This window comes from Triturus cristatus, chromosome 11 (genome assembly GCF_964204655.1).
Source record: "Triturus cristatus chromosome 11, aTriCri1.1, whole genome shotgun sequence".
NCBI lineage: Eukaryota > Metazoa > Chordata > Amphibia > Caudata > Salamandridae > Triturus > Triturus cristatus.
Window position 1 is genome coordinate 956,232,392 of NC_140594.1, and position 25,923 is coordinate 956,258,314.

Genomic DNA, 25,923 nt, shown 5'->3' on the forward strand with positions numbered 1-25,923 from the left:
GAATAATGTTTGTCATTTCCATATATTAGATATTGCATTTGCCTCCTCTGTTAAACCATATGTAAATAGGGATTTATTTTGGTCATCATTAACCAATTATCTAAGATTTCAATCCATGTATCACGTAATCGTTCTGAGAATTTCCAGCCTTCATAGATCACTAGGTCTCCTGTTTCTCCCCTATACTACTTTTACCTCTTCTTATATTGCATTCTTATGTTTTGAGTGCGTGCCTGCCTCTTTGATTTGATTGATTTGTTTTATAAGATTAATAAGTTTAATAGATTTAATAAGTCTATAATTTACTCTCATGATCTTCAATTATAGAATTGTATTATATTCCCCATCTTTTCCATTCTTCCCTTCGCTTTTTTCCTTTATTATCGCTAAAATGAAAACAGCTTTCTACTCCATATTGACTACATATAGATTGGTCCCCCATGAACATTGATATTGACCTTGAGTAACATCGTCCCTCATGATTCACTACCCTGGTTCTTTCTGTCACAAGTCACCATGTGCACTACTTGCACATCTCAGCACTCAACTTAATTGTCTGACATAGTTGCCATTCCAACATTGTAGCCATCCTTTCCCTTTTGACAGATTGACCTGCCTTTGCATGTGAACACTGCAACTCTTAAGCAGCTGCCTTTTGTTATAATCATACTTTCAGATGATTTTGAATTACAGCATGTTGATTATGCTGCTGGTTTTAACGGTATATTCTTTGTTGTAATGTAATGTGATGCTCGATACTTATTGCCAACATGGCGCCTGTCACTGGACACATGCGAAGCACCATCGGTGTTTCAGTGTTTCCCTATTCCTTCAGTGTTGCCAGATTGGTCTATTTCCAGCACAAATGGGCACCATTTTTCCCTATTGTGTGGGGAAAATCCATACCTGGCTGGTGGCTAGTGTTTGCCCATTGTATTCAAATTTGTGGCTTCGCCGGCGCCAATGACGTTTGCTCCTATTATGCAGTGATGCACAGGCAAGGGTCAGCAGAGATGGCGGTTGAATGACAGCAAAGCAAGATTGATGGCTTAGGCTGTAAGTTTGACAGGGCCATCAATCATTGGTAGCGTGACGGTCCTGATTCATCCTGCTGGCCCGCCCCCAAAGTGACTTCTGGACCAATGTGTTCATGAGGGGCGTGCCAGTTCGTAGATTTTTGTTGATGTGATTTGCCCCGCCAGGCCGTGGTCTGGACAGGGCCAAGAGGCACCTTCACTTCTTGCTGCTTGTGCGAAGTTGGTGGGGCGGACTCGGAGTGCTGTTGAGTTTGAGAGAGGAGGGGTCAGGACTGTCATGGCTAGGGCTGGTTGGGCGACCCTGCAACCTGCTTCGGTTGCACGAGACAGGTTCATTAGGAACGTAAGAATAGTGGTTAAATGTGTCCCCTTCTGCTCTGCCACTGTCAGCAGACCCCCCTCCTTTTCAGGTTGAACCTGGGCAGCGCATGCGCTGCTCTGCGGGGAATGCTGTATTTGAGTATGAACTTGCAGCCCGCCCACTCTCCGCCCATATTTGTTATTGGCTTGTGTCATTGTCCTTTATAAATGCTGATTCGTTAATAGGCTTCTTAGTCCCTCCTTAGTACTACCTTATCTTCATTTGTAACCTCCCACGAGGACTAGCCCTTTTACTTCTGTTATTACAGAGTATGTCATATTTAATCTCTAAGCACTATTTTTCTTTAATGAGTTTCTCCTACTGCAGGCACGACATGCTTTCCTGCAACATTCAGCGCAACATGCATGCTTTCACTTTCTAAGCAGCCCGGGACATTTGCAACCTCTTCTTTGAAATGAAATAGGTCTTGCATTTACAAGAGTTTGAGCTTTTGGTATTGTAAATGACAATGCCCTCTATTTATGTGTTAATTATCAAAACAGATAAATAAATTGCATTTTCATTTACAATGCCACTAGCTTAAACTCTTGTAAATGCGAGACCTATAGGATTGCAAATGTTTGTTTTTCACATGAAGAGGCTGATCTTGTGAGAATGGAGGTAGATGTGAGATGTTTTGAACAAGGATTAGGTTTCGGCTTCTGAATCGATATCCCGACATTGTACACTGCCAGACTTTTTTGGTATCGGAAGTGTTTCGTATACTCTCGAGCAGTGCCAGGACTTATGGGATCTTCTCGGGAAGAAACGCCTGTTGCTCCGGGTCCCTGTTTTGAGATCTCCGGTGTGTTGGGTTTGTGAAGTGTTGCCCCATTGTTTTCAGGTCAGCAGAAGGAGTTTCCTGTCTTTGTCGTTAGTTAAGTCGGTTCCAGACTGCAAACTTGAATGGCCTCTTGAAGCTTCCGTGTTTATCATAATATTCTTAAATAGTTCTTTCATTGGCGTGCAGTCTGCTGTAGGCGTCCTCAGTGGTGGAGAACAAGTGGACTAAAAGCTGGGATCCCCGGGGAGGCGGGCCGGGGTTGGATTTTGATATTCTAGCTGTTTTGCCGTCTTACTCTGGAGCTTCATAGTCCTCATATAAGGGCACCTCCTCTCTGCTCTGCTGTGGGCACCGGTAGTCTGGCTAACCTCGGTCCCTCCTCCTTAAGACATGGTTAACCACACGCTTGCAGCTAGCTTACCTTATGCAGGGTAGTAAGGTGGAGTGTTTGTCTGAAAATTCCTGCAACCTCGACTTGTTCAAGAGAATGCTGCTCCATTCAGAGGGGTTGGGCAGACAACTGATAGAAGAGGGAGCACAGCAAGAGCTTTCTACTGCAGTAAACGATCTGTGCAGGTGGGTGGGTGTATTGAAAGTGTCCATTATAAGTACAGGAGAACTTGGATCCATGACAAGTTTTCAGGATCTCGGCATGAAAATGTGTCGTACATACACTGATTGTGGATGGAACTCATTTACATTGTTTCTGGATGGCCAACAGTCCTGTTTTAGGGTGTGTATTTGGTTCTTAAGGAAGGCGCTGTATTGCGAGCCCCGGAGGTTGAAGTACTTGACAGATAGCTCAACTTCTATGGTCATTCACCCCAGCTCTTTTAATAGACATTGAAATCACTCCTAAAGGCAGTACCTTTCAATTAACCTATTGGCAGAGGTTTGAGGGTGGGGGGGACAAGAGAGGGCTCTGTGGTGTGGATCATAAGCATGCATAAACAATTCAACATTTCTTGTGGCTGTGGGGAGTGGGGCAGCATTAGTTACAGGAGAATCTATAGAGGAATTGATTTTGAAGAAAAAACATGGATGGAACTTTTGAGGGCATGAGAAATATCTAGACACTTTTCTAAAATGCCGTGAGGCAGTTGGTCATTTCACGCCATACCAAAGGTACACTGAACGGTGATGAGAAAATTGAGAGGTTCAACATGCATACAGAGGAGCTAGGTGAGGGGAAAATGCACTACCACCTAGAAAGCACACTCTTAATCTTGCTGTCTCTGCTCCAGTTTATTCAGCTCATTACTGTTAATTGGTACTTGTCTATTTCACAATCTGCCATTAGAATGACCTTGCTGTGATTTTGGTAGTCAGAGGTGACCCTTTCAAAAACGTCCCTCACACACCAGAGTCTGTGTTTTGTGGTACGTGTATGGGCTGGATTTGCTCATTTTATCAGTTTGTAATGGTTTATGGCTGGTTATCCCAAATTGCCTTCTCCATCCTGGCATCTGATGGGCCAAGTTCAAATTGAGTAAAGTCACACACTTGAAACTCTAAGTCCAGCCTCGACTGGCCAGTTAGCCTGATGCGCATTGTCCAAATGCCTATCCTGCTACAGAATATGTTTGACTTAAGTAATCGACTTGCAGGAGCCATGACATCCCTGTTGATATCACCGATCTAACTGTTGTATTGTGGTTGCATTTGTATATTGCTTCATAATCCTTGTGAGTTATTAAAGCACATTTACAGATGGGCAGCATGCTACTCTGTCTGTGAACTTGGATGGAAGAATCTGTGTCTGTGATGTGGACACTGTGGGAAGTGTTTGGATGTCGCATGCTTAGCATGTCTATACCACTGGCAAAAAGGGTGAGAGATGGAACTTATAAGCTTGTGAGGGTCTAAGTGTATGATTGGAGAGGTGTGAGAATGCAGTTTGACATGTTTTTTATATAGTACATATTTATAAGTAAAGTGTCTTAGTGTCATGCATGTGATAGGGCTGCTCATATTGTGTCGCTGCAAACATGTAGGCGTGCAGTGAGATAGTGGCACAAATGATTGTGTTAACCATCAGTAGGGGAGATTTGCTTTCATTTTGTAGGATGGGGCCTTTGGTTCCATGCCTGCCAGGCCATGTTAGTGATCAAAGTTATCCTGTCTTTAGATGACTGGTAAATTCGAGAGGGGACCTAGTGAGGATGGATTTGGCAAGTGACTTTTAAGAGAGGCAGTTCACTCCTAGGTCTAAACAATCATATTCACAAACACTACAAACTGACTTGATAGCAGTGCTCAAAGCCTGTTTAAAAATACTGGAGCCATTCCACCTGCATGAGTATATTAAGTACTAGAAGATGTATTATGAGATTAGGGTATTAATAAGTAAGGGATGAGCAATAATGGTTGGAACTCCATAAGCAGATAAGTAACAAGGAAGAGAGAACGAGCTTGAAGGGTCCCGTACAGGTAGTTCCTCAGAGCCTTCATACAGCAGAGGCACAGAAACAGAATGCAACCTTGCAAGCACTGAAGATTTTCTCCTCTGGCCCTGAACTAATAAGCCTTGATCTTTGTGGTCAGCTGCACTGCCATGAGCAACAAAAGAGCCAGGGTATACACTAACAAACTAAGAAAGATTCTTTCCCAGCCCTATGCAAGCATGTCATGCAAATGTTGGCAGGAACCTTATACCAAGGCATGTTTCTATCTTAAATGCATATAGCAGTGGTGCAAAATACTCATGCAGGCCAATGAGCAGGCAGTAGTATCCAACCAATGGGGGGGGTTCTCCAGTAGGTAATGGGGGAACAGCAGCACTGTGGGAAAGGGAGTACCCATCTGTGTACTTCGTGCTGTAGAAGAGAAGAGGAATTTACTAAATTATTAAGGAGCAGAGTATGATGCTGAATTCTGATGGAAAATTGAGCCGACTAAGTTCATTTGCATACTGCAGTCCTTCTCTGCACGATGCAGAGGGTCTGAACTTTTTTGTAGCGTTCACACCTAAAAGCTACACTGATGGGCTCCCTAAATCCAAACGCACTTCAGACACAACCCACATCTTTAGGTTGAGCCTGCGCAGCGCATGCGCTGCTCTGCGAGGCATGCTGGATTCAGGTATGGACTTGAAGCTCCGTCCATTTCCCACCCACCTTTTCAGTTGGCTCCTTTTACTATCCTTTCTAAATTGTTGCTTTTTATTTGTGAAAAGGCTTAGTAGTCCCTCCTTGGGACCGCCTTGTCTGCATTTGTAACCTCCCATGAGGACTGGAATTTTTACTTGTCTTGATACATGGTGAGGTTTATCTAGTCTGTGAGCACTATTTTCTTCAATGACTTTCTCTTTTCCACCCACTATGTGCTTGCCTACAAGCAGCATGGCGCCCGCTTTTATTTTAATTTGTAATGGCGGTCTGCTTTAACTATAGCATCACCTGTGTTTCTTTATTTATTCAATTTGGCAGCGCGGTCCATTTAACTTTAGTCGCCGTGCTACAAATATATATTTTTTTTGCAGTAAAAGGCCCCATACCATGCTTTCACATACTTAGTGGCCGTGCCCCTTTCTTTAGACACTGCTGCCGTATTCAGGTTACAGCGAGCCGCATCTAAAGAAAGGGGTGTGGCCACCAATAAAGTGAAAGCACAGCATGGGGCGCTTTTACAAAAAAAAACATGTTTGTGAAACGATTTTGGGAGGTAAAAGAGACCCAATGGTGGCCATGCCCCTCTCTTTAGACACGGCTTGCTGTAACCTGAGTACACCGAGCACCATCTAAAGAAAGGTTTGTGGCTACTATAAAGTGATTTCGCGTTGGCAAGAGTTTTAGCTATTGGCATTAGAAATAGCAGTGCCTTTTATATATGTGTTGGTTTTGAAGACACATAAATAAAAGGCATTGTCATTACAATGCCAATAGCTTAAACTTTCGCAAATGTGAGACCTATTGCATTACACATGCCTGTTCCTCTTCTGCTCCCTCTTTCTGTCTCTCCTTGTCACTTACTGAAAACCGTGACTTCAATAAAAGCCTGTTACCCTCTATTTCCTCGACTTTCAATCCTTCGTTCCCCTGTGAAATGGATCCAAAAAAGAAAGAAACTCTTTTGCTGGAAATGTCGTCTTTTTCTGACATTTTTCTGTTGCAAAGTGCAGCTGGGACAAAAAGAAAAAAAAAGTTAAAATACGAAAAATAAATAACTAAATAAAGAATGCCGGAGCAGGCACAAAGTGGCATGATTGATTTTATTCACACATAAACACATTAGCACCACTTTACAAAGTTTGCCAGTGAAGCACAACTTTAGTTTTCTCCTCTGTCTTAGAACAGCATTGTTTTCCCTGGGTGCAGAAGTGCACCAATCCCGGAGGTACTGCAATGCCTGCTTGATGACTGGAGTGGAAAACGTTTAATGTAATCCTTATCAGCTGCTTTCCTTATTTTAGTTTATAAAATGTGTGCAGTGGCTCTGTGCTCAGGGATGTGGGATTTTAAACCATACTGCTCATGTTTTGTAAGGATGTAAGCAATAGACATTGAAAAAGGGTCCCTTCCGGGGCCTCTAGTCATGTCCTTAACCTTTCAGGCAAAAACACTCCCTGATTTCTGAATAATGAGTGTTAAATCCTTAAGGTAACCATGATGTTGCTGCTGACATTTCACATAATGTACTTAATCTTGCATTCCTTATGAGTGTTTGCTTTTTCCTGGATGTTATTACTTTTCTTTTTTAAGGCAGCATATTACTCTTGTCTAGTGCATAATTTGAATTGAGTTGCTTGCAGGTGTTTATAGCAGGGCACAATTGGGTTGTACCTCAAGGCAGTGAGAGTTTCTCTCAGTGGGGCAGTATGGTGTTCAGTGGGGAAGAGGATGTTGCACTATGGCCAGACCTGCCGAATTTGGAACTGGGGAACCAAGTTCAGCCTTCATGACCAGTCCACCAGACCACTCTCCTGAGGGAGCAAATTCCCATGCTAGACCTTAGAAGGCCCTGCTAGACCTTAGAAGCCCTGGTGTCTTATTACCAGAAGGTGGGCCCTAGCAGTGGCAAGTGTGTGTTGATCTTAAAAGCCTGTCAACCAAAATCCATACCTACGTTCACCTCCAGTCTCGGGAGCAGGCCTACTAAGCAGGACACCATAGAGCAACAGTGACTCTGTCACTAAGGTCACAGAACCCTGAGGCCAGATCGCTTCACCCATTGGCACCTCCATTGGCCTTGATTCAGCAGGAGTAGTGCAACCCACCAGGGATTGGCAATGCAGCATTTGCACGCACACCAAACTATGCAGCATATTTACAAGGGGGTGGCAAAGCATGGCGTTAAGCAAACATTGCTAATGCCACATTCTGCCATTCTACAAATGCAAGGATGCACTGTATATACTATGGAATGGCACATCCCTGCATTTTCCCTAGCTCTGGCGCTACGTTCAGCTGCCTAGCACTAACACAGGAACCCTTGCAACACAGTGCAAGGGTACCTGCATTGAAAGAATGTTTGTTTATGTGCAGGAAGGTGTCCAACACTGCACATAAACAATTGAGAATGGTGATTTGCAACTTCTATGTGTGCTGCATTGTGCAACACACATAGAAGTTGCAAATCGTCATTTTCTAAATGATTGTATATGTGCAGAATGGACTCTTCCTGCAAATGAACAACCATTCATGGCGATTTGCTGTTTTGAAGTGTGCTGCACAATGCAGCACACTGAGACTTAATGTTGGCGCTACCTCCAATTTACACCACCCTTGTGAATAGGGGGGCAGCTTCAAAATCAATAAGTGTTGCGGTGGAAGAAAGGCCAGCCTGACAGACACTCTTCTTGTTCTGGTCAGGCCGGCAGGAGCTGGACATGAGTAAAATGCGCGGACTCCCGGCTGCCTGAGCTGAACTTTGACAGACTGAGGATTTCACAGCCTTGTGGGTGTGACCTCCTCAGTATGGCAAACGTGCCTTGAGGCCCTCCCCCCTGTGATGATGGGGTGCACCATCGATTGTCTCAGACCTGGCCGCTTCAGTTTTAAGCCCTGAACTTCCCAGAGCAGAGTGTCAGTCAGTGGCACCTATTCACAGAGTGGGGTGTGGTTGTCAGTCTCACTGACCCCATATAACTCTGTGACGAGGTTGGGACTGTTGCTTTCCCATCAGCCAATGAGGGAAGGCAGCAGTCCCAACCCTCCTGGGACCTCTGCGGCTTCCCTCTCAGAGAGCTGCAGTTAAGATAAGTTGTATGCGTTTTTTATGTTTCACGTGTGTATGTATTAATGTATGTGTATCTAGCTAGTGCTATACAAAGCTCTCAAATAAATTAATACATTTGTTTGTGTTGTGAATGGGTGTGTGTGTGTGGGTGTGAATGCACAGGTGTAAATGAAGTTTATGTGTGCATGTGTGGCTAAATACCCCTCCCTGGTAATATTATCGTCCACCACTGATTTTAACAAAGAGATCCTTTTGTTATTTGCTGCTAATATGCCACAATCCTTCCAATATAGCACAGTGAGGTATGACCCAACCTCAAGGAACTGCATGTAAACTGAAAAGCATTACTATAGAACCTTGTTTTTATCCTCAATCTTTTGTAATTCCAAGGTTGTTAAAAAGGGTTACTTGGGAAAATAAAGACTTATTAGCACACTCAATAACTGCATAGCGTTTTAATCCTGAATGTGTGTTTCTGCAGACCAAGTGCTCTTAATATATAATGCCTACCAGTGTGAATGATATGACTCCTACACATTGTAGCCTTCATTGTGCACATGCATAGTAGTGCTTTAATATACAAGTGGCATTTATATAACCATCGCTTTATGCACTCCCCTACGAGGCCGAGGATTGGATGTGCATTTAGTTTGATCACTTTAATGACCCAGTGGCAGGCACTATGAGAAAGCAGTACTGCCTTCAGCTTCAGGACTCTCAATCGCGCCCATCATAAATGTCTACTTGCAATCTGAACTCACCCAGACCTGAAGGCGACTCATTTCACAATTTGTATTATTAAAGTATGTTTTGTGCAAATGAAACTAGAGAAACACATCATCTGGATAAATAAAATATTCTTAGGGGAGACTGCATGAAGTAAAATACATGAAATGTAAGCATGGGCAGCTTTGTTAGCATGGATTACCGTAGGCTGTTTACAGTCATTGCTGAGATTTGAAAGTTAAGAGCATGAAATGGTGATAGGAGTAAAGGAGCCTCATGAGAGTGCCCAGGTCAATGGTGGTATGGGAGTGGGACAGTTCTAATGATGAAGGGGAATGGAGTGGAATGGAACACAAACAGTAGGACAGCATCAGTAGAGTTGAGGGAGTGTCAGTGTTGATGGTATCGCCAAAAGTTCTGGGAAATTGATCATTTTCCTTTCTGCTCCAACTGCGTTGCATTCATCTGTACCCCAATCAAATCCTTCTGTTGCTTGCAAAGCCTAGGAGCTTTAGTCGAGAGCTTGCTGCAACAAAATGAAAACAACAATGATCTCCGTACTTTTTAGTGCCAGAGTAAGTGGTCACGGTGAAGGACTTTGGAACGGAGGTCAGGGAATCAGGCAGAGTAGGTGACTATCTTTTTTCTGGCCTCTCCTTACATTTTAACTGGAAAGTGTGAAACTCTTGTCTTAATGTAGCAACCCTCCATGTTCACACTCTTGCTTCACATTTGCATACACTAGTTTTGTATGAAAATTACGTTTCAGATTTGTCTGTTGCAATGTTTATTTTTGCTGTTGTCCATAATGCCATTGTAAAGGAGTTTTTGTTGTTAAATATCTTCAGACAAGTACCTAGAATGTAAGCCATGTAAAACAGGTTGTGTTGCAATTACTTTAAGACAAGGGGATGTTTCTTAATATGTAGATCATTATGTGGTGTTAATTCTGCATAACCTTTTCAGTATTCTTTTTTGGAGCCACTTTGTTGAAATAGCATTGGAATTTCTATTCATAGACATAAAGTGGTTTGTAGCGGTAATTCAAGAATTACAGGTTCGGGTTTATTTCTGTGGGGACATACCAAAAAAATGAAAAGTCAAAGTGTGACTGGTCTTGAAAATGAGTAGATATTAACACAGGTTCCCAGTTAGCCCCCTCCCACTATCTGTATATTGCAGTGATTCCCAATCTGTGCGTCGTGGCACCCCAGTGCGCCGAACAAACTACCCAGGGGTGCTGCGCACCAAACGTACAGTTAGGGAACCAAATTAATTTGTTACCCCAATGTATCAATAGTTCAAGACAGTATGTGGTATGAAAGGTGCGGAAATGCCATTAAATACAAAAATAGATTAACAAAATCCAAATTTTTTTTTTTTTTTTTTTTTTTTTTTTTTAAATTTTTATTGAACAATAAATCCGTTACAAGCATGGGCCTACAACCACCAGGGCCGGCCGCTAGATTCAGAAAGGATCGTGCATTAGTTAAGGCAGTAGGCGACTCCTGGGGCCCAGCCCCATAAATGGCTCCGGATAGCTCGAAGGAGGCAGGAGACATAAATTTAACATAAATAACAACTAAAAAAAAAACAAAAGGCGAGGCATAAGGGCAAAAAACGTGGGTCAGGCTACATCCGGGGGACTCTACTTCGGACCTTCAATTAGCTATCAAGAGGAAGGAGCAGTGAAAGATCGGGGGGGGTAACGTTAGAGGAACATCTATATTCGATTATTACAACAAGTTGCAAGGAACTATCAAGGGTCAGGGGGACAAGGCAATATCGGTGTCCACAAGGGGGGGAGCACAGACACCCCCACGATATGCGTTCCATTGCCCCCAAATTCTACCCCATGCCCCGGGTTTACCACGGGCCACATACACAGTCTTCTCCCTGAACATACACCAGTCCATGTTCTCCTTCCATACGGACACGGTGGGAGGCCGCTGGGAGCCCCAAAGCTGCGCTATATCCCTCTTGGCAATCATGTTCCCCAGGGCCGCCCACCGAGTCTGAGCCGCGTTATAATCATTGGGCTCCCACACATTCAGGACACAGCGGCGCACCTCCGGCAGCAGCGCAACTCCGGTGACTTGTCCCATGACCCCATGAACCCGACGCCAGTATTCCGCCACCTCGCGGCACTCCCAAAGGATATGGAGAAAGGTGGCACTGAGCCCACATCCCCGCTTACAGAGCCCATCTTCCGAGAATCCCATCGAGACCAAACGGGGACCCGTCACATACACCCGGTGGAGAATCTTTAACTGGACCAGGCGGAGACGGGCTGGAATGGCTACTTCCTTAGGGGACGACAGTGCGGACTGCCAGTCCTCGTCGTCTAACTCCACCCCATCCCCCGTCCACGTCTCCCGAAGGCGCACCAATAGGTCAGCCCGATTATTAATAAGTTTTTTATAGATTAAAGAGATAGTACTGTCGGGGACATGACCATCGAGTATGCGGTCCTCGAGGGGCGAAGAGGCAGGGATATTAGTCCCCTCCCCAAAGACGGAGAGCAGGGCGTGCCGAACCTGGGCATATCGGAAGAACTCCCTGTCCGTGAGTTCGTACTCGCTCTGGAGCGCCGCGAAGGTCTTAACCGCGCCCTTCCTCCATAGGTCTCCCACCCTACTAATACCAATCGTGTCCCAACGGTCAAACCCTTTAGTCGTCCAGAGGCTTCCCAGTCGGTCGGAGGCAAATAAAGGAGTAGCACATGTTAGTCGTTCACTCCAGCCCATGGCTACATTGGCCGCCTTCCAGATCCGCACCGCAATCTTAGTAGGGCCCGTCAGGGTCCGTCCAGCCGAGCGGGAGTAAAGCGCCCTGTTATAATTCCCGCCGGGAAGCAAGAATTTATCCATCTCATACGCCGGATTCAAGCCAGGCGCATACGTGGCATGGTTAATGGCCGATAACTGCGAGGCCCAATAATACCTGCGAATGTCGGGAAGCGCGATGCCCCCGTCGTACCAGGGGAGAGTAAGCTTGGCCAGGGCGATACGCGCCCGTCCGTCCCACACCAGTCTCCTCTGCAGGCTCTCCACCTCCCGAAAGTAGGCCACTGGAATGACATCGAAGGAGTTCTGAAGTGCATAGAGGAATCTGGGAAGGGACATCATTTTAAACAGTGCTGCCCGACCCAGCGGGGACAAGGGCAGCCTACACCACCGAGCCGTGTCTTCCCTCAAACGCCGCAGTGGAAGCAGGAGATTTTGCTCATAGCGAGCCACCGGGTCCAACGAGACGTATATCCCCAGGTATTTAAAGCCGGCCAGAGATACTTGGATCGGAAGCCGAGGCGGCAAGAGAGGAGGGCCACCGGAGATAGGATAGACACAGGATTTAGACCAGTAAATCGTGAGACCCGAATTTCTCCCGTAGGAAGTCAGAACGTCAAAGAGAACGATAAGCGACTGCCGCGGCGAGGTAAGATACAGGAGAATATCGTCAGCATATAACGAGACCCGATCCTCGAAGCCCGGGGCCCACCGGATCCCCTTAATCGAGGGCTCCCAGCGGAGCCAAGCAGCGAGGGGCTCCAGGGCGAGAGCAAAGAGCAGAGGGGACAACGGGCACCCCTGCCTCGTACCCCGACCGAGCGCGAAGGGCCGAGAGACCCGCCCATTAACCACCACCTGAGCCATGGGTCCCGTGTAGAGAAGCTTCACCCAGCCAAGAAATCCCTCCCCAAAGCCGAATTTGGTCAAGACAGCCCAGAGGAACGGCCACTCGATGGTGTCGAAGGCCATCGTGGCGTCTAAAGAAACCAGCACGGCCGGTTCGGAGAGGTACTCCGCCCTGGCGAGGGCGCCATGAAGACGCCGCAAGTTGAGGGCGGTGTTGCGATGTGGGATGAAGCCGCATTGATCAGGATGAATCAGATCGCAGATGACGCTCAACAAACGATTGGCAAGGACTTTAGCCAGGATTTTAGGCTCTGCGTTTAGCAGTGAGATAGGCCTGTAGGAGGCACAGCGGTCCCGCGGCTTACCTTCCTTGGGGATCACGACTATCGTGGCCAGTCGCTGGTCGACAGGAAGGGATCCCGCCTCAAGGGATTCCTGGAACATACGACGGAGGAAGGGCGCTAGTTTATCCGGGCGCAACTTATATAATTCGATAGGTAGACCGTTGGGACCCATAGCCTTGCCCGAGCGAAGGGATCGAATCGCAGTTGCTATCTCATCTACCGACAAGGGGGCGTCCAGCTGCTCACGGTTCTCGACGGACAGGCCGGGCAAAGCAATATCCCTCAGTAGAAGGCAAGAGTCTTCCTCATCCCTATCAGTCACCGGGGAGTACACGGCCCGGAGGTGGTCGGCGAAACATTCCACAATCTCACCAGGCTCAGTCACACACACTCCATCCGAGACACGCAGCTCCGGGACCACACGATTCACTCTCTCCTTCTTGTCCAGCCACGCAATCAACTTACCCGCCTTGTCCCCGGCATCATACAATCGACCCTGCTGCTCCCTATACATAGTTTTGGCAGCGTCAGTGACAAGAGACCTGTATTCAAACTGCTTCAGGCTGAGGGCATGGAGCCCGTCCGGAGTGACACCCTCCTCCAAGGCCGACTCCAGCCCAGAGATGTCAGTCTCCAGCTTCACCACTGCCTCACTCTTGAGCTTCTTAGCCACCACTATCTGGGAGAGGGCGTGTCCGCGGATTACGGTTTTAAAGGCTTCCCACAGGGACATTGCAGACAACACCGACCCCTCGTTTTCAAGGAAGTATTGGTCCATAGCCTTAACCAGGCTATCGCGAGTCGTAGGGTCTCGCAAGTACCACGGGTTAATGGGGGCGATCCGCCCTGCAGACCGCGACTCGGTGTCAAAGAGCAGCCACAGCGGGGAATGATCGGAGATACCCCTCGCCAGGTGCCTGACCTCTCGAATTCGACCAGTCTGCGCCGCGGGCATAAGGAAATAGTCTAACCTAGAAAGAGTCCCATGTGCCCCAGAGTGAAAGGTGTACTGACATTGGGTCGGATGCATTAATCGCCAACTATCCACCAGGCCGAAGGTCTCCAACAGACCACCTAGCCATGCCTGGGCAGCGGGGAGGGCCCTGGGTGGGTGACGATCCAGGTCACCCGAGACCACCGAATTAAAGTCCCCGCCCATAAGCAAAAGACTGTCCGGAAGTTCAAGTAGCATTCGACCCAAGTCCGCGAAGGTGGAGTTCTGGAGGCCCGGGGGGACGTAAACTGAGACCAGGGCAAGGGGATGCCCCTCCCACCTCCCAGTCAGACACACATAACGCCCTCTGTCATCTGAGACTACCCTGGTAATCTCCAACGGAAGTGAGGATCGCAGGAGAATGCCCACCCCCCTGGAGCCAGTAGTGAAACCAGAATGAGCCACGAGGCGGTATCCCCCCCTATTCATTGCATGGCAGACATTACCAACCAGATGCGTCTCCTGGATAAACACCACATCAGGAGTCAGACGACGCAAGTACTGCAGTACTACACCCCGTTTGATACGGTCCCCCAACCCATTGACGTTCCATGACATCAGCTTCAACCCGTCCCCCCCCATCCCCTCCAATAAATCAAAGGTCCCCCAGTAAGCAGCACAGTTCCCGATGGTGGACAAAAATCAATACCTCGCCCTGCAAACAAAAAACACACAACAAAACAACCCCTCCTTCCCCCCCACCCCCCCAACATCCAACTCCCCCCACCCTGCACCCCTGCGGGCCAAAAAACCCCCCCAACTTGCAGTGTGCCTGTCGCCCAACTAACCCCATTCTACGAAAAGACCCCGGAGGAGGAAAGGGACCCGACCCCGCCCGCCCCCCACACAGGTCCCAGCAAGACACAATGAACCAAAGAAGTACAACCCAGCTGAACAGTGCAAAATGGCAAAATCAAGGACCAAAAGTCACTCCAAAGGGGACCCGTCCCCGTTGGCACCTGCAGAGGGCCCGGGACGGCCACCTCTGTCCGGCAGCGAGTCCAGCCAGTCACTCACGGCCACAGGAGAGTCAAAAAAGGCAGTCCGATCCTCATGTTCCACTCGGAGCTTTGCAGGGTAGAGCATAGAGTACTTTAGGCCCAGTTCACGAAGACGACGTTTCACCCCCTGGAATCCCATCCGCTGTTTCTGAACAAGTTGGGTAAAGTCCGGATAAAAGTTAATGGATGAGTTCTCATATCGAACCGGGCCATGGACACGTGAGGCCTGCAGAATCGCATCCCGGTCTCTGTAGTAAAACAGCTTGGCCACGATAGGCCTCGGGGGGGCCCCCGGCCGTGGTCGACCGCCCGGAACTCGATGGGCCCGCTCCACGGCAAAGAACTTACTCAAGCCAGCAGGGGTCAACTGTTGGAGGATGAGCTCCTCGACCAGGAGGTCAACCGGGCGGTCGTCGGAGGACTCCGGTACGCCTATGACACGGATGTTGTTGCGTCGGGCCCGTCCCTCGAAGTCCTCCAGCCGCCGGGCCATCTGATCGTTGACCACCTTGATGTCACCAAGCGCGGCCTGCAGGCCCGACACATCCGCCCCAAGGGTGGAGGTCCGCGCATCGAGAGCCTGAACCCTCTCATTTGTTTTGGAGAGATCCGCCCGTATTAAGGTGACATCAATTGCCACCGTGTCGATTTTACGGGCCAGGGCCTCGTATTGCGTGGCGATGGTTTCCCTGATGCCATCAATGGCGCCCATGATATCCTGTAGGGAAAGCTCCGAAGAGATGGACGTGCCACCACCGGTGGCGTCCGGGGGGGGACCGGCCGCTCCAGGGGAGCCTCTGCCCTGAGTGTAGCGGTCCATGTTGTTGGTCTGGACCGATCCCCCCCGGAGGGAGGCCTTAGTCTTACGCCCCTCGGGGCCCCCCTTGCCCCCCATGTGGTCACGGACACCGAAGGGGACCGCCGATCAAAGTAGCAGAGGCACCGGCACCGGAGACTAGCGCCTCATCCGAGACCACAATATGGCGGTGCGGGGGGACCCAAGGCGATAGGCACTCTAGTGGCAGATGGAGACAAAGCCTCGTGCAGAGGCCAAGGATACACCCCGCCACCTCAAGCGCTCCACCGGCCAGCCCCCTGAGGTCCGAAAGTGAAACCGAAAGTGGTCGAGCGGCCCCTGGCACCGCGCTGCAGCCGCTGTTGTTCAATTGCGACACGGCTCCACTGTTCACCTTCGCCCCGGGCACCTCCGTCGGGTGGGTCCCAAAAGTTCTAACAACGATAACTCAGGATTCCCAGGTCCGATTCAATTTCTGAAAGGAGATACGTGCTCAGCCGGTCTTCATCTCCCAGATTCCATAAACCACATCAGGATATTATCAGGATAAATTCCGAGGAGCAGCGAGGGTCCGGGGAGCCCTGTGCTCACGCGACCATCTTGGATGCGCGCTAGGCTCCTCCCCCAACAAAATCCAAATTTACTCGTTAAATCACATACGCACAAACCATTAAGGACAATAAAAACTGGATTACCACACTGACTAAAGTACCTTGTGTGCACAGATTCGAAGAAGACAGACAGGTACATCCTTACCTTCTCCACAGAACTTGTTGGGTACACAAAGATCTTGGTTGCAGGCCCATAACCTCATGTTATTTTAAATTGCAGCCCATTTGCAACTTTTAAACATGCAAGAACATATTTACTACCACATTTGTTCTTGTTGCCAATTGCGTTGCAGCAGTTACATATAGATCACACAAATGCCCACTATTTAACAAAAAAGATGTTATATTACGAGCACTTTAGACAAGAGTTTTCCCTTTAAAATGAATATCTTCAAAATCTTATAGTTTAGTACTGCTTACTGTTACATTTGGTAGTTGCATGCTCATTCATTTGTGGCCATAATTTGTGCCCGTGGTGTGCTCAACCTACTTAAAGCTAGGGCTCTGCGTTATCGCCTGAGCAGTTTCTGCAGGGGATCACTTTCTGTGTGTGTTTGGGTCACAGCTTTTTCTTCTCTTTGCTGTAGGGGCAACAGTGCCCCTGTATTGGTCTTACAAATCTTCTTGTTGTAACACCACAGGGCAGTGAGTGGCCTGACCCAGATAACAAAGAAAACTATGGAGAATATGGCCTGGCAGCATCCTGGTAAAGTGAGTAATTCACTGCACTGGACAGTGCCTTTCCGTATTGGCTGCCATCGTATTCGAAGCTTTACAATAACACACATTGAAATATGCTGCACATAGTAAATTGTAACGCATGCTACTACAGTTTTGGCATCTGTGTTTTTTAGTGTTGTAAATACCAGGTGTCCCTGTACCTGCAAGTTGAGGGTGAATGGAAGGAGGCATATCTCTACCAGTGAAGTGATTTGCTTTTCCTTCCCTGCTAGACTAGCAAGGCTGTCTTAGAGAGAGAGAGAGAGAGAGAGAGAGAGAGAGAGAGAGAGAAACAGAGAAACAGAGAAACAGAGCGAGAGAGAGGGTGGGTGGGTGACAAGATCAAGGGCCATACGCCACATCAGCCTAGTTTTCCAGAAGTTCACACGCTTCATCATGCAACCTGCACAATCACACTATGCAGCCAGAATGGCACATTTCCCCATCTATGCAAACAATGCAGTTTGTTGCATAAAGCAACATATGTTAGTGACAGAGCACCACATGCACATGCAGGCATGCAAGCAATAGTTCTCTACAACTCATTTGTCAGTGAAATGACTACATGGAAGTACTGACCTAAATGTCTTACCAGTACCTCAAGCACGTAGGACAAATGTGCACATTTGGATCACAAGGGGAGGGTGAGCACTTCGAATCCCTTTTTTAGCATTGTATGTGACAGTCAAATGGCAAATGCCTGGCAATCGCTTTGGGTTACTAAGGAAAAGAAGGACTCATACCAATGGGTTGCAGAAGCATGTATTACACTGTCCCTCCCATCGTGTGAATAAACCTGGCAAGATTTGAGAGTGAACATTTCAGTGAGATCACATGCCCAGTACTGGGCATGTTAATAGGCCCAACACCTATTTTTTAATGCATTTACGCCACCACTAGGATAGGCCCTGGAAAGTCCAAAGGGCAGGGTGCAGTGTATTTAAATAGTTGGGTATGTAATTGTTAGTTTTACATGTCCTGGTAGTGAAAAACTCTCAAATCCGTTTTTTACTACTGCAAGGCCTACCTCTCCCAAAGAAGTTGTCTTATAACATTTAATCAGTTGTAACTTTCAAATGAGAAGAGATGACCAGTCATGTTTGGTGTCTTTGGAATTGAAACAAAAAATCCTCTTTCATGGGAAATTTTGATTTTAAATTGCAATTTTGAAAAGGTCACTTTTAAAAAGTTGCTATTTTCCTGCTTTAGCCATTTAGTGCTTGCAGCTTGTCTCTGGGTCATGTGACTGACAGTTAAGCGTTGTGTGTTCCTCTAGACAGCCACACACAATAGAGAACTTAGGTGTGCCATCAGTGGCAGCATTGGAGTGTCGACCTTATGTGGGAAAGCCCTCTGATTCTTTCAGTCTTGGGTCACCTCAGCCACTTTCCTTTTCATGACTGTAGAGGTGGCAATGGTTTCCATTTGGAAAAATCACATTCTCCAATACCTAAAAGAGGTGGGAGACTAAAAAAGGGCCTAGCATCTGATAATGTGTAACAGATTTCCAATTACCACCTTCTCCAAATGGCCTCTCATGTGTAACATAAGTGATAAATATTGTTTTCAGGTTAATTGTGAGGCAGGAGCACAGATCTTGTTCTAATGTTTTCTTTTTTTATATTTTGTTTAGGTTTCTCTTATGACATGCACTAGAAATTAAAGTTTCCTTTTTCAGGTATAACCCCTTCTTCTCCCCATTCTTGCCTGTGCAATCCATCTCCAAAGCAGGCAGCATTTTTCTGCATTTTTCAAGTGGTACTTGATGTTTCCTTTTTTGTGTGTGGTTTATGCCTACTTGCAGTTTGTGGTAGAAATGGGCGTGAAACACATATGTGAACTTGGAAATTGATATGTTCCTAAAAAACAGGCAAAATACCAAATCCAACAAATGAATTCATGTAGATCACTCATGGTTTTTCCTAAAGAAATTATTTGTTGAAATTAAGAAAATAGGAATAGGAGACAATGTATTCATCGGTCATTTATTGCCCGGATACAAAAGTTATATACTATTACATCCGACAGATCCGTCTGATCGCACAGATACATAGTTTGTTAGATTCCAAAAACAAGTGATACACAGAGTCAACAACTACGCTGCAGCTTAAAATTATATTTCAATATGTATGACTATGCATCATTTCATATGATATAATCTACTAAATTTACAATGGATTTGACAGCAAGTTATGCTTTTTTAAAAATGTGTTCTTGATACTGAATTTAGGAATGATGGCTGTTTGTAAAGGATTACATTTGAGGTTACCCATACTATCATGTTATTCATAGGTCTTTTTGCCACATTTGTCCTTTCCTGCACACAGGCCTACATTTCGGAACAAAAAATGGAGATAAAATCAATTGATTCCAACAAATGTTCTTCTATTCTTTTCCAAACGTTTCCAATAAACACAGTAACCCACTTGCGTAAATAAAGTGATTACCTGTAACAGGAAAAAACCCAAAACGCAACATGGAAAATTGAAGATTTTGGCTTGAAAATGTAACCATTTTGGTGACATGGGTCGCTGCTGTATTTGGGTCCGGGCTTGGTCACCACTCAGGGAAACCTTCCAATTACAAACACTTCTGAAAACTAGGCACACAGGGCAGTTAATGGTGGTGTACGTGCATGGACCCTACTATATTTTCTTACCAAGAATACGTTGAAAACCGTAAACATTATCTAAAATCACACATTTTACTAATATTTTAAGGAGGGAAAGTTTAGGAATCTCTTGGGGTTCAGAACATTCTTACCTCTCAGGGTTCCCACACTTTGCACGATAAAAATTGTAGCCCACGTGTGTGAAGGGATCTATCGCCCACGACAGAAAAGTCCAAAACACAACATGGAGACATCAAGTTTTCACCTTATAAATTGGCAATGTGGCTGACTGTTGTATTTGGGCTCAGGCTTGGAGACCATCCAGGAAAACTTACAAAACCCATAAGTTCCTGAATACAGGGTGGTTTGACTTGCATACATCCTACTACATTTTTCAACACATAACTGTGAAGGAAAGTTGAATAATCTGTGGGGAGACAAAAAATTCCTACCACTGTGTATTCCCACACTGTTCCTGATAACAATGGTATCCCACTCGTGTGCCTGAGCCTAGAGCTTGGGCAAGAAAAGGCTCCAGGATACAAAGAGGATGTATCAAGTTGGTGTCTTGAAAACTGACCAATTTTGGTGTTGTGAGCAGTTTCAGTATTTTAGTCCAGTCTCAAGTGCCTCCCAGGGAAGCCTACTAAACCCAGACATTTCTGCAAACAAGGCACCCTGAGAGGAGGGGGGGGGCAAGAGTGGTTTGAGTTGTGTGGCTCCCACTACCATTTCTTACCTATAATGCCCTGCAAATCTCACAGTCTGGCCTAAATATCCATTTTATACACATCAGTAACGGAAAACTTTGGCGTGTATGGGACCCAAAATATTCCTACCACCCAAAAGTCCCATGATTCTCCAAATAAAAACACCATTGTGTGGCTGGGTCTAATACCTATGACAAGAAATACACAAAAAGAAACAAGGCAACACAATGTCTTGGCCTTGAAATTAACCCATTTTTGCATTGTGGATTACTGAGATAGATAGATAGATAGATAGATAGATAGATAGATAGATAGATAGATAGATAGATAGATAGATAGATAGATAGATAGATAGATAGATAGATAGATAGATAGATAGATAGATAGATAGATAGATAGATAGATAGATAGATAGATAGATAGATAGATAGATAGATAGATAGATAGATAGATAGATAGATAGATAGATAGATAGATAGATAGCTTTTATTTCGGTTAAAAACCATCAAAAGCATACAAGCAACAATATTACTAAACAACATATTACAATAATAAATAACAGCTAAATACATTTTTAGCTCATCGTGTACACAGATAAACAGAACAAAATTTAAATTGTGATAAAATCAATCAACTATTGCTTGAAATTTAAAGCCCTTCCCCTTGACTACTAAGTTTACAGCAAATAGGTATCAGCTAAGACTGAAAACAATAGGCTGGGACGTGTGTCTTTAGGATTCTTAATGCTTCTAGATAGTTTCTGGTCCCCATATTACGGCGTGTAGGTTTAATCAATTATTTCCTCGAGGTAGCATATGCTGGGCAGAATAATAGTATAATGAGCATAGTGTACAGTGAAACTCCCCGGTATCAACAGTACTACATAACCATTTGGATGTATTACATTTGATCTGGAGGACATCGAAGCGGAACTTCATATTCAATGACTTAGCTAATTGCAGCTGCGCTTCGTCCAGATATGCGTCAAAGACAGATTTGATACATAAGAACTGTGATGTCAGCCTTCCTATTTTAGGGCAATGATGGACACTACATTGTATATACTTCAAATATCAACTTTTCAGGACCTGTTTTGAGTGGATTGTTAACAAATTAGGAGCATCCCAAAAACAGCTTAGGCCTAGTTTGCAAAACCAGCTATGCAAATGTCGAATCCAAGGGAATGTTGTATGTTGGTCGAGGCTCAGTATTTTGATTAATCCCTCTTTGTAACTTGTGAGTTCTTGCGTGACCCACAAACAAACCCAGAATAACAGAGGTCTTAATATGGCTTGGTATTCTGTTTGCCTAATATTAGTATCTTGATATATTGGGATCATAGGTGTGTGTATTTGGGCCTGGGTTGTGCCGCAGACCAAGGAAACCTGGTAAACCAAGACACTTCCGAACACTAGACACAAAGAGGAGTTCAGAGACATGTGACTTGCGTGGATCCCGATATGTAGTCCTTCACCGAATGCCCTGAAAACCTTAAAATTTGGATAAATAACTCATTTTCTGCACATTTCTGTAAGGGAACGTTCCAGAATCTTTTGGAATCCGCATAATTCCTTCCTCTCAGCAGTCTCACACTTCTAATAAAAAGAGCGGGTGCCCCACTTTTTTGGCCAGGCCTATTACCCATGACAGCGAAGGTCCAAAACCAACAAGGAGACAATATGCATTCTCTGTGAAAATTGGTCCTTTATGATGATGTGGGTACCTGCAGTATATGGGCCCCTGCTTGGCCGCCACTCAAGGAAATCTATCATATGGAGACATTTCTGATAATAAGACACACCAAGGAGTCTAGAATGTTGAGACTTGTGATGCTACTATGTTTTCTTGCCCAGAAAGCCTTTGCACATCTCAACATGTGATTGCAAGGATCCACAAAACTCCTATCAGCCAGTGTTCCCATACTACTCACGATAAAAATGGTACCCCGCTTTTGTGGCTGAACCTAACATCAAGGACAGGAAAAGTCCCAATATGAAATATGGAGACACCTAGAAGACTTTACCAGTTTCGCGATATGGGTACTTCTGGGATTTAGGCACAGGCTCAGTTACCTCCTAGGGAAATCTACGAAACCCAGAGAATTTGTGAATACTAGACACCCAGGGTCAGATTTACCAAGATGTGATGCAGCACAATTCAGCAAGACACCTTGCTGCACTGCACTGCATCACATGGAGAGGGCAGTAATGTGCCTTATCTACTATGTTATGGTGCATACCTCCTCTCTCCCTACGCTGGCACACACAGTGCAGCCTAGCACCAATGGAGAAACCCTTGCGCAATGATGCAAAGGTACCTGCATTGCAGACAGGATTGTTTTTGTGCATGAAGGAACACCTTCCTGCGCAGAAAAAATTCTTAGAGGCTTTTCCTATTTCTATGAGTGCTGAGGAATGCAGAACCCATAAAAAAAGGAACAAATTAGGAGAAATAAAAATAATTTCTTCCCTGGGATGAAGTATCTTGTGGCAGACGCTGAATTTTTCAAAAATTTACTTCAGAACTACTTATGAATCTAGTGGAGTTTTAGTCAACATAGTTAAAAATACGTGATACTTTGGCCAATTTTCTTACACGGTTGCTTTGGGGAGAGACTCCCAGCCCTCCTAGAAAAGGTCAGGTTTGCTTTCAACATTTGCAACCTCAGATGTGGGCTAGCTTGAAATGTATTTGTTTTCAGGGCTGATTTTGGTTCTCAGCGCAACTTGGCTCCAGAGACACATCCTGTTGTTTTGAGCCTTTTCCTTCATTTACCTATTTTGTACATATATGGAGTACAAAACATTGATAAGGCAGCAAGGAATCTCATTCAAGAATCTACAGAACATGATTGGCATTACTCTCAAATCTTTTACTTTTTACTTTCAGTATTTAACTTGATACGAAGCCCTGTTGTTGTGGACCTTGTGTAACAGAACAGAACAGACACCTTTACAAGTTAGGTGTTGGTTGATGATAAATAAATAGTGTTGTAGCTTGTCCGGTCTGCCATCCCATCAAACTCATAGTTTTCTAAACATACCCATCTTATTCAGGAAATACCTGTTGTGACTAGCGCTTTCTTCAATTTGGATACAGCTTTTTGACTTGGATATAGCACCCACTATTGTATCTTGATTTTCCCTTTTAGATTTCTTGGTTTCAGTTCCAGCCCCTTTGACCTCAAATCCTTTCTCTCCATGCAGTTGAACAGACACTCACTGTTGTAGACAATGTGTGTGCCCTGTCCAGAGTATTAAGTGTCTGCTTTTACAGGATCTCAGTTACGCGTGCTTCTAGCAAGACCTTGTGAGATGTTCAACAAGAGTCTGAGATCCTGGGAAAGCAAGAGACCTCTTCTATGAGCACTATTTAGCCATCACACAGCTTGCTGCCAGCTGCTTGGCTTCTCAACTACCATGGGAAGAGAAACTTACTCCTGGAACTCTTGTTGTCATCCCTTGATCTTGGCCATCAGACTGTGAGTGTGTTTCTACCACCAGGTTTCAAAGTACAAGTCATCCTTCTGATTTATATGATTTATATGTTGGTGATAAGGATAATCTGTCGCAACAGAAACCTCTAGGCATTCAACAACAGTTGGTGCTAAGCAGTAGTAGTAGTAATAGACTAGCTTTATTCGATTTCTACAGACGAGAATCATAAAAGCACATAAAAAAGTACATTGTTATTCATAATTTAACATTTAAAATCGCATTTTCCATAAAAATAACAGTTACAGGGATAGTACTCAATCACATTATTATTGTTTTCTTACATTTTATCACACTTTTCAGGAAATTTATCAAGCACCATATCACAGATTCATTGTTTAAAAGTTGCAGAGCTAAAAACGCCGGTCGGCATCTTCTAAAAGCAAGTTTCTTTAAAATCGTTAATAGCTGTTTTTTCCTTTGCAGGTTATAAAATGTACAGAAAAAGACTACGAAAAAGACTACGTGAATTGTAGTTTGCTCTGAAATATCATCGCAGGGGCATAGTTGCATCACCCTTACCCATTCGCTCATATTCGGAAAACTGATAATGCGATGGAATATGTCTAGCCTGAAACTTGCTAACAGCAATCTATCATATTGACCATGTACTAAAGTGAGGTAAGGTTGGATACAATAAGCTATCAGTGTCATCTGATGGTGCACTACTGTGGGTTTAGCAACTTCTTTTGATAATCGACAAGATTTGAGTAGTGCTATACAGTTAGTTTATAGCTCTTTCCTTGATATCACTCTCATAGTTCTTGGTTCATTGTAAAAGTTAGGATAACCTAAATCATTCAGAAAGTCCCGGACTTATTTTAGCCACTTCAATTTCAACACGTCAGTCATTCCCATAACATCGTTAAAAATCTCCTGGTTTGGATGGGTTTCCTCATTTGTCCATAACCTGTGCCAAAGAATAATTGGTTCTGTTTTAATTAGGTCTGTTAAAAATGGGACCCCCAGGTCTGCATGACACACGTACGATGATACACTTATGGGAAGAGCCAATATATATCTTAAAAACTGATTTCTATCAATTGTATGGGTTGTACATTACAGTGTCCCCATAGACCTGTGCCATACAAGGCTGTCGATATACATTTAGCCCTATAGATTTGTAGTAGTACTTGCGGGGGCCTTGTGCCTAATTTATTTGAAAAGTTGACTAAGGCTGCAGCAGTTTTCATGAGTGTGAGTTTTCTCGTCTAAACAGCCTGAACCCAAGTGGATTTATGATCAAATAAGATCCCTGGATAGCTAAAACTGTTAATAAAATGTATTCTATGGTTATCAATAAAAATCTCTCTGCATTTATTGCTACCTGTACCACACCTCATGATAAACGTTTTTGAGGTATTTACCCTTAGGCCTAGATCTCGCATAAATGCTACAAAGCCATCCAGTAGTCTTTGTAATCCCAGTTGAGTGCGACACATTAGGACGGCATCGTCTGCGTACATTAATGATGGTATTGCTCGCCCTTTTATCACGGGGAAATCTTGTCCTGTTTGGATCGATGCTTTTTCTAAGCCATTTGTATAGAGATTAAAAAGAAAGGGGGCCTGGACACATCCTTTCCTGACCCCCTTTTTTATTGGGAAAGGTACTGTACATTCTCAGTTAATATCATGACGTACTCTTCCCTTAGCGTTTTGATAAAGGTGTTTCAGGAAACATATAATAGTATCATTCACCCGCAATTTCTGGAGAATCCCCCACAGCCTCTCATGTATCACACAATCGAAGGCTGTGGTTAGGTCTACAAACGCTAAGAATAGCCTTCCTTTTTTTAGATGGGTATATTTTCCAATTAGGATGCTCAAATTGAGACTTTGTTCAACGGTTCCCAGTAATTTACGGAATCAGTATTGGAGATCTGACAGCATTTTATTTTCCTCACCCCAGTCTTGTAATCT